At 59.0% G+C, this 10547-nt stretch overlaps 1 pseudogene; it reads right to left on the bottom strand.

The window, feature by feature from the left end:
- LOC143959388 (arf-GAP with coiled-coil, ANK repeat and PH domain-containing protein 1-like) overlaps positions 1–3932 on the bottom strand; it is a 119756-nt pseudogene extending 115824 nt beyond the window's left edge.
- Positions 3933–10547: the final 6615 nt, after the last annotated feature.

Here is a 10547-nt window from a genome sequence, read left to right as displayed (position 1 = left end):
AATATGCTGAGGATAATGTATAAGGAGCCTCTCTGCGGGTCTGTGGTGGATATGAACCCGATGGATGGACCACTGGGAGTGTCCAGAGGGGAGAACGTTCGAGGACTTCCCTCTTCTCCAGTCCCTCGGGCAGCAGTACCCGGACCAGTCAGGGTCTCGGACACACCGCAGACTACGGGAAGTCCCGGAGCTAGCTGGAGGCTCTGATTTCTTTACAATCACTTTCTGAAGAAGAGGAGGCGATCTTCATGGCCCAATAGAATCCCTGACAACCCCCATCCAGGAAATACGAGGGATTGGGACTTACCTGTACCATATCATTGAGGACAGTACAGGGCACGGGTTAGGAGCGCATGCCTCCAGCCGATTGGACGCGCTTTTGAGGGCACACCTCCCCCATTCCGTGCATCCTCAGTTCTGTAGTAAGCAATGCAGAGAAAGCAAAGACTGGAGGGGAGGGTGGCCGTTCTCCGAGATGGAATCATAAGGTAAGTCACAATTCCTCTTATCCTACATTGTACAGACCACCTACTCCTCCACCACGGGGGGCATCCCTCAGCGATGAACCGAAGAGCGGGGCAACAGAACTGCACCAACAGGCCCAATGACAGGGGGGGTAAAAGTCCCGGGTTCAGAGCACCACGGTGGGGACCTTGTGGTCTAAAGTTGCTTCAGCAGAAGATTGGACATCCAACCAGTAAAACAGTATGAAGGCCTCCGCTCCTGTCTGGGTGTAGTGGTCACCTACCTGTATATTGGTAGGTAAGTCTGATTATTGTAATGGAGTTTATATATATACAGCTCCTGTTATTCTTTGTAACCCCTTCGGGGTCTGGGGTTCTATCCTGGTCAGAGCTCAGTAACCGGCGTAGGCTAGAGCCAGGTTAGGCTTCGGGTGGCCACGTTGGGATCATAGGCTTAGGGGTCCGGTCACATGACAGATTAGAGACTATAAAAGGGGGACTAAAGTGCAAAGGAGATAGGCTGACTGGTGAGAAGCTTCGTTCCAGGCTGGTTGGACAACAGAGGATCTTCTCGTCACCAATGATCTTGTCTTCAGGTCTCTGACACCAAGACAGACACCACATTGTCCTCGAGGGCCCCGGTAACATTCATCCGGAGGATCATTTCTATACCGGTGTCCATCTATATACTTATGGGTAATAGTAGATGCTGGGGAAAGTAGTTCTTCTACCAATGATTTTGATTAGATTACGGATTCATGTCCCAGGAGCCCCATGGATCCCATTACACCCAGAGGTGTGGCCCGAGGGCCCCATTACACCTAATCAGAGATGTGTCCTGGAGGCCCCATTGACCCCATTACACCCAGAGGTGTGTCCCAGAGGCACCATGGATCTCATTACACCCAATCAGAGGTGGGTCCTGAGGGCCCCATTACACCCAATCACAGATGTGTCCCGGGGCCCCATTACACCCTGAGGTGTGGCCGAGGGCCCCATTAAATCAGAGATGTGTCCCGGTGGCCCCATTACCCCCAATCAGAGATGGGTCCCGGGGGCCCCATTGACCCAATTACACCCAATCAGAGGTGCATCTCGAGGGCCCCATTACACCCAATCAAAAGTGTGTCCCAGGAGCCCCATTACACCCAATCAGAGGTGTGTCCCAAGGGCCCCATTACGCCCATTCAGAGATGTGTCCCAGGGGCCCCATGGATCCCATTACACCCAATCAGAGATGAGTCCTGAGGGCCCCATTACACCCATTCAGAGATGTGTCCCGGGGGCCCCATGGATCCCATTACACCCAATCAGAGATGGGTCCTGAGGGCCCCATTACACCCATTCAGAGATGTGTCCTGGGGGCCCCCTTACACCCAATCAAAAGTGTGTCCCAGGAGCCCCATTACACCCAATCAGAGGGGTGTCTCAAGGGCCCCATTACACCCAATCAGAGATGTGTCCCGGGGGCCCCATGGATCCCATTACACCCAATCAGAGATGGGTCCTGAGAGCCCCATTACACCCAGAGATGTGTCCCGTGGGCCCCATGGATCCCACTACACCCAGAGGTGCATCTCGAGGGTCCCATTACACCCAATCAGAGGTGTGTCCCGAGGGCCCCATTACACCCATTCAGAGATGTGTCCCGGGGGCCCCATGGATCTCATTACACCCAATCAGAGATGTGTCCCGGGGGCCCCATGGATCTCATTACACCCAATCAGAGGTGTGTCCCGAGGGCCTCATTACACCCAATCAGAGATGTGTCCCGGGGGCCCCATGGATCTGTCAGCTGGGGGGAGGACGGTGCAGTACACAGAGCTGTACACAGACTGAGCAATGTTGGCGGTTTCCTGTCACCATCTCACTTCCTGCCGCAGTGACACAACGTGATGACAGGAGGGGGGGGGAGGGGTGATGTACACCTAGATAGGGAACATTAACCCTCCACCTCCCACACACTTCCCATATTCTCACCCACAGCCTGCGACTGGAGGGATGGATGGGGGGTGGAGGGATGGATGGATGGGGGGGTGGAGGGATGGATGGATGGGGGGGGTGGAGGGATGGATGGATGGGGGGGGTGGATATATTGATAATGTATTGATCAGGTATTGATAATCCTTTCATGTCTACATTCCCCTCCCCCCCCCCCAGCCAGGGCTCCATTCACCTTCACAGGATGAGGAGTGAGGACCTCCCACTACCCCCCCACCACCCCCCATCCTAGGTGTGACCCCCCCTGCAGGACATCGCATCCAAGTATGGTGAGAGACACTGCAGAACATTGCGTCCCGAGGTCACTGAACTCACTGCAAAAGATGGCATCCAGATACCGCTGCAGAACATTGCGTCCCGACATCTCTGAGCTCACTGCAGAACATTGCACCCGGACCGAGAACTCGCTGCAGAACATTGCACCCGGACCGAGAACTCACTTCAGAACATTGCACCCGGACCGAGAACTCGCTTCAGAACATTGCACCCGGACCGAGAACTCGCTTCAGAACATTGCACCCGGACCGAGAACTCACTTCAGAACATTGCACCCGGACCGAGAACTCACTTCAGAACATTGCACCCGGACCAAGAACTCGCTGCAGAACATTGCACCCGGACCAAGAACTCGCTGCAGAACATTGCACCCTGTCCGAGAACTCGCTGCAGAACATTGCACCCTGTCCGAGAACTCGCTGCAGAACATTGCACCCGGACCGAGAACTCGCTGCAGAACATTGCACCCGGACCGAGAACTCGCTGCAGAACATTGCACCCTGTCCGAGAACTCGCTGCAGAACATTGCACCCTGTCCGAGAACTCGCTGCAGAACATTGCGTCCTGAGGTCATTGAACTCACTGCAAAAGATGGCATCCAGAAGAATACCACCGCAGAACATCGCATCTGTACATCTGAGCCCAGTGCAGAACATTACACCCTGACCGAGAACTCACTGCAGAACATTGCGTCCTGATGTCCCAGAACTCACTGCAGAACATTGCACCCTGATGTCAGAAAACGCACTGCAGAATATTGCAGCCTGATGTCACTGCAGAACATTGCACCCTGACACTAATGCAGAGCATTACTTCAGAGGATTGCTGTAACTCCTCCCCACTCATTACATACCGCAGTGCAGAATATTGCACCTTACATCTCCCCGCCATGCTGTGTGGCCCCAGAATCTCACACTGATGTTTCCAGGCAACCAGCAGCCAGGGGCCCCAGCTGAGAAGAGGCTCATCATGTGACTCCTGCGCACACTTGCCCGTTGGAGGGACCCCACCATCCAGCCCTGGGCTAGGGGAGTAGAGGGTCCCGGGACCCCAGTATGGACTTACCTGGTACGGGGGGAGTCGGTCAGACATTCCTCAAAGTCCACCGTGACGGTCATGGCTACTCCGGCAGAGACGGCACAACCTGCAGAGGAGGAAGAGACTCCGACTTCCCCAGGAAGGAAGAGAGCAGCAGAGACACCCACCAGGTGGGGAGGAGAGACCGAGCGCAGCCAGGACATGACGCCGGGGCCCCTCCAATCTCATCCTGGGGGCCACATCACATCAAACCCAGGAGGACCGAGCGCAGCCAGGACATGACGCCGGGGCCCCTCCGATCTCATCCTGGGGGCCACATCACATGGACCCCAGGAGAGACCGAGCGCAGCCAGGACATGACGCCGGGGCCCCTCCGATCTCATCCTGGGGGGCCACATCACATCAAACCCAGGAGGACCAAGCGCAGCCAGGACATGACACCGGGGCCCCTCCGATCTCATCCTGGGGGCCACATCACATGGACCCCAGGAGGACCGAGCGCAGCCAGGACATGACGCCGGGGGCCCCTCCGATCTCATCCTGGGGGCCACATCACATCAAACCCAGGAGGACCGAGCGCAGCCAGGACATGACGCCGGGGCCCCTCCGATCTCATCCTGGGGGCCACATCACATCAAACCCAGGAGGACCGAGCGCAGCCAGGACATGACGCCGGGGCCCCTCCGATCTCATCCTGGGGGCCACATCACATCAAACCCAGGAGGACCGAGCGCAGCCAGGACATGACGCCGGGGCCCCTCCGATCTCATCCTGGGGGCCACATCACATCAAACCCAGGAGGACCGAGCGCAGCCAGGACATGACGCCGGGGGCCCCTCCGATCTCATCCTGGGGGCCACATCACATGGACCCCAGGAGGACCGAGCGCAGCCAGGACATGATGCCGGGGGCCCCTCCGATCTCATCCTGGGGGCCACATCACATGGAGCCCAGGAGAGACCGAGCGCAGCCAGGACATGACGCCGGGGGCCCCTCCGATCTCATCCTGGGGGGCCACATCATATCACATGGACCCCAGGAGGACCGAGTGCAGCCAGGACATGACGCCGGGGCCCCTGCGATCTCATCCTGGGGGCCACATCACATGGACCCCAAGAGGACCGAGCGCAGCCAGGACATGACGCCGGGCCCCTCCGATCTCATCCTGGGGGCCACATCATATCACATGGACCCCAGGAGGACCGAGTGCAGCCAGGACATGACGCCGGGGGCCCTCAGATCTCATCCTGGGGGGCCACATCACATGGACCCCAGATGGACCGCGCGCAGCCAGGACATGACACCGGGGCCCTCCAATCTCATCCTGGGGGCCACATCACACGGACCCCAGGAGGACCGAGTGCAGCCAGGACATGACGCCGGGGGCCCTCAGATCTCATCCTGGGGGCCACATCACATAGACCCCAGGAGGACCTAGCGCAGCCAGGCCATGACCCCGTGTGCCCTCCGATCTCATCCTGGGGGCCGCATCACATCACATGGACCCCAGATGGACCGCGCGCAGCCAGGACATGACACCGGGGCCCTCCAATCTCATCCTGGGGGCCATATTGTCACATGGACCCCAGGAGATTGCCAGACACAGTCCGCTGATACAAACCACGACTGTTGTCACCAGGACAGGATGTGAGGGGAAATCCCTCTAATGGGTCCCCAGATAACAGAAAAAACCTGACTGGGGTTCCAGTCCACCCTCTTAAAAGTGTCCTCTCCACTGTTCTGTCATTTCAGCATGCCGTAAGTTTTCATCACACCCTGTGCCTTACACAAAGGCCCGCAGGGGGAGAGGAATACCTGTGTGACCTCCAGGTCAGGACTCCCCCCCCCCCCCCCCCCCGGCCTCACCCGACAGCACTGGTCTGTGTTACCTCCAGTTCAGGACTGCCCCCCCCCCCTGTGTGACTCCCATGTCATGACCACACCGTGGGGGGGGGGGGGGGTATGGGTGACTCCAGATCACCAGAACTAAGGGGAGTGCAGAACTAGGGCAGGTGGGGAGCAGATCTCATGGGGCCCCCCACCGGGGCTCCAGATTACCAGAACTAAGGTGAGATTAGGAGCAGATCCCGGTCTAGTGGGATCAGGTGGGTTCTGGATCACCATAACTGAGGAGAGGTCAGGAGCAGATCCTGAAGGTACAGGGGATCTGGATCACTGTAACTGGGGGGGGGGATCAGGGAGCAGATCCTGAAGGTACAGGGGATCTGGATCACTGGAACTGGGGGGGGGGGGTCAGGAGCAGATCCTGAAGGTACAGGGGATCTGGATCACTGGAACTGGGGGGGGGGTCAGGAGCAGATCCTGAAGGTACAGGGGATCTGGATCAACGGAACTGGGGGGGGGGGTCAGGAGCAGATCCTGAAGGTACAGGGGATCTGGATCACTGTAACTGGGGGGGGGGGGGGGATCAGGAGCAGATCCTGAAGGTACAGGGGATCTGGATCACTGGAACTGGGGGGAGGTCAGGAGCAGATCCTGAAGGTACAGGGGATCTGGATCACTGGAACTGGGGGGAGGTCAGGAGCAGATCCTGAAGGTACAGGGGATCTGGATCACTGGAACTGGGGGGAGGTCAGGAGCAGATCCTGAAGGTACAGGGGATCTGGATCACTGGAACTGGGGGGGGGGGGGATCAGGAGCAGATCCTGAAGGTACAGGGGATCTGGATCACTGTAACTGGGGGGGGGGGGGGGATCAGGAGCAGATCCTGAAGGTACAGGGGATCTGGATCACTGGAACTGGGGGGAGGTCAGGAGCAGATCCTGAAGGTACAGGGGATCTGGATCACTGTAACTGGGGGGGGGGGGGGGATCAGGAGCAGATCCTGAAGGTACAGGGGATCTGGATCACTGGAACTGGGGGGAGGTCAGGAGCAGATCCTGAAGGTACAGGGGATCTGGATCACTGGAACTGGGGGGAGATCAGGAGCAGATCCTGAAGGTACAGGGGATCTGGATCACTGGAACTGGGGGGAGGTCAGGAGCAGATCCTGAAGGTACAGGGGATCTGGATCACTGTAACTGGGGGGGGGGGGGGGGATCAGGAGCAGATCCTGAAGGTACAGGGGATCTGGATCACTGGAACTGGGGGGGGGGTCAGGAGCAGATCCTGAAGGTACAGGGGATCTGGATCACTGGAACTGGGGGGAGGTCAGGAGCAGATCCTGAAGGTACAGGGGATCTGGATCACTGTAACTGGGGGGGGGGGGGATCAGGAGCAGATCCTGAAGGTACAGGGGATCTGGATCAACGGAACTGGGGGGGGGTCAGGAGCAGATCCTGAAGGTACAGGGGATCTGGATCACTGTAACTGGGGGGGGGGATCAGGAGCAGATCCTGAAGGTACAGGGGATCTGGATCACTGGAACTGGGGGGAGGTCAGGAGCAGATCCTGAAGGTACAGGGGATCTGGATCACTGGAACTGGGGGGAGGTCAGGAGCAGATCCTGAAGGTACAGGGGATCTGGATCACTGGAACTGGGGGGGGGGGGGAGGTCAGGAGCAGATCCTGAAGGTACAGGGGATCTGGATCATTGGAACTGGGGAGGGGGGGTCAGGAGCAGATCCTGATGGTACAGGGGATCTGGATCACTGGAACTGGGGGGGGGGGGGTCAGGAGCAGATCCTGAAGGTACAGGGGATCTGGATCACTGGAACTGGGGGGGGGGGGGGTCAGGAGCATATCCTGAAGGAACAGGGGATCTGGATCACTGGAACTGGGGGGGGTCAGGAGCAGATCCTGAAGGTACAGGGGATCTGGATCACTGGAACTGGGGGGGGGGGGGTCAGGAGCAGATCCTGAAGGTACAGGGGATCTGGATCACTGGAACTGGGGGGGGGGTCAGGAGCAGATCCTGAAGGTACAGGGGATCTGGATCATTGGAACTGGGGAGGGGGGGGTCAGGAGCAGATCCTGATGGTACAGGGGATCTGGATCATTGGAACTGGGGGGGGGGGGGGGGGTCAGGAGCAGATCCTGAAGGTACAGGGGATCTGGATCACTGGAACTGGGGGGGGGTCAGGAGCAGATCCTAAAGGTACAGGGGATCTGGATCACTGGAACTGGGGGGGGGGGGTCAGGAGCATATCCTGAAGGAACAGGGGATCTGGATCACTGGAACTGGGGGGGGTCAGGAGCAGATCCTGAAGGTACAGGGGATCTGGATCACTGGAACTGGGGGGGGGGGGGGTCAGGAGCAGATCCTGAAGGTACAGGGGATCTGGATTACTGGAACTGGGGGGGGGGGGGGGGGGGTCAGGAGCAGATCCTGAAGGTACAGGGGATCTGGATCATTGGAACTGGGGAGGGGGGGGTCAGGAGCAGATCCTGAAGGAACAGGGGATCTGGATCACTGGAACTGGGGGGGGGGGGGGGTCAGGAGCAGATCCTGAAGGTACAGGGGATCTGGATCATTGGAACTGGGGGGGGGGGGGGTCAGGAGCAGATCCTGAAGGTACAGGGGATCTGGATCATTGGAACTGGGGGGGGGGGGGTCAGGAGCAGATCCTGAAGGTACAGGGGATCTGGATCATTGGAACTGGGGGGGGGGGGGTCAGGAGCAGATCCTGAAGGTACAGGGGATCTGGATCACTGGAACTGGGGGGGGGTCAGGAGCAGATCCTGAAGGTACAGGGGATCTGGATCACTGGAACTGGGGGGGGGGGGGGTCAGGAGCAGATCCTGATGGTACAGGGGATCTGGATCACTGGAACTGGGGGGGGGGGGTCAGGAGCAGATCCTGAAGGAACAGGGGATCTGGATCACTGGAACTGGGGGGGGGGGGTCAGGAGCAGATCCTGAAGGTACAGGGGATCTGGATCACTGGAACTGGGGGGGGGGGGGGGTCAGAAGCAGATCCTGAAGGAACAGGGGATCTGGATCACTGGAACTGGGGGGGGGGGGGGTCAGGAGCAGATCCTGAAGGTACAGGGGATCTGGATCATTGGAACTGGGGGGGGGGGGTCAGGAGCAGATCCTGAAGGTACAGGGGATCTGGATCATTGGAACTGGGGAGGGGGGGGGGTCAGGAGCAGATCCTGAAGGTACAGGGGATCTGGATCACTGGAACTGGGGGGGGGGGGGGGGGGGTCAGGAGCAGATCCTGAAGGTACAGGGGATCTGGATCATTGGAACTGGGGGGGGGGGGGGTCAGGAGCAGATCCTGAAGGTACAGGGGATCTGGATCATTGGAACTGGAGAGGGGGGGGGGGGTCAGGAGCAGATCCTGAAGGTACAGGGGATCTGGATCATTGGAACTGGGGAGGGGGGGGGGGGGTCAGGAGCAGATCCTGAAGGTACAGGGGATCTGGATCATTGGAACTGGGGAGGGGGGGGGGGGGGTCAGGAGCAGATCCTGAGGACTGGGGTGGAAGCAGATCCCAAGTGCATGAGCGCTCAGGATCACCAGAAATGGGGGGGAGGGGCTAGGTGCAGATCCTGGGGGCATTTGGGTAGGAGGAGTAAATTTCAAGCAGGAAACGTCAGAAATCCCCCCCTTGAAATCTCTTGTAAGAGTGTGAGTCTGGGGTAAACTATGGATCTCTCCAGGGGGGTGTAATTTGGAGGGAGGGGGGGGGAAAGTCAGGTGGTTTTTCAAACCAGGTAGGTGTCATTACCCCTCATGGGTGGGGCTGACCATGTGACCCCTAGCTGGGCATTGGGTAGGTGATGAATACACACATTAATAAGAACATGAACAGCTCCACACATATAATAAAAGGCTCCGCCCCGCCGCGGCTCGTCTTCCCGTCATCGGTGGGTTGAGCGTCTTCCACCCACACCGAGGACTCCGCACTTCTACGTTCTGCACCGGATCGCTCAGCGCGGACCTCTCACCTCTCACTTCCCGTCACACCCACACCGAGGACTCCGCACTTCTACGTTCTGCACCGGATCGCTCAGCGCTGACCTCTCACCTCTCACTTCCCGTCACACCCACACCGAGGACTCCGCACTTCTACGTTCTGCACCGGATCGCTCAGCGCGGACCTCTCACCTCTCACTTCCCGTCACACCCACACCGAGGACTCCGCACTTCTATGTTCTGCACCGGATCGCTCAGCGCGGACCTCTCACCTCTCACTTCCCGTCACACCCACACCGAGGACTCCGCACTTCTACGTTCTGCACCGGATCGCTCAGCGCGGACCTCTCACCTCTCACTTCCCGTCACACCCACACCGAGGACTCCGCACTTCTATGTTCTGCACCGGATCGCTCAGCGCGGACCTCTCACCTCTCACTTCCCGTCACACCCACACCGAGGACTCCGCACTTCTACGTTCTGCACCGGATCGCTCAGCGCGGACCTCTCACCTCTCACTTCCCGTCACACCCACACCGAGGACTCCGCACTTCTATGTTCTGCACCGGATCGCTCAGCGCTGACCTCTCACCTCTCACTTCCCGTCACACCCACACCGAGGACTCCGCACTTCTATGTTCTGCACCGGATCGCTCAGCGCTGACCTCTCACCTCTCACTTCCCGTCACACCCACACCGAGGACTCCGCACTTCTATGTTCTGCACCGGATCGCTCAGCGCTGACCTCTCACCTCTCACTTCCCGTCACACCCACACCGAGGACTCCGCACTTCTATGTTCTGCACCGGATCGCTCAGCGCGGACCTCTCACCTCTCACTTCCCGTCACACCCACACCGAGGACTCCGCACTTCCATGTTCTGCACCGGATCGCTCAGCGCTGACCTCTCACCTCTCACTTCCCGTCACACCCACACCGAGGAC

This window comes from Lithobates pipiens, unplaced genomic scaffold, assembly GCF_037356315.1.
Source record: "Lithobates pipiens isolate NorthernLeopardFrog02 unplaced genomic scaffold, aLitPip1_a1.2 Scaffold_73, whole genome shotgun sequence".
NCBI lineage: Eukaryota > Metazoa > Chordata > Amphibia > Anura > Ranidae > Lithobates > Lithobates pipiens.
Note: the sequence above shows the minus strand (reverse complement) of the source record. Positions and strands in the feature narration are given on the sequence as shown.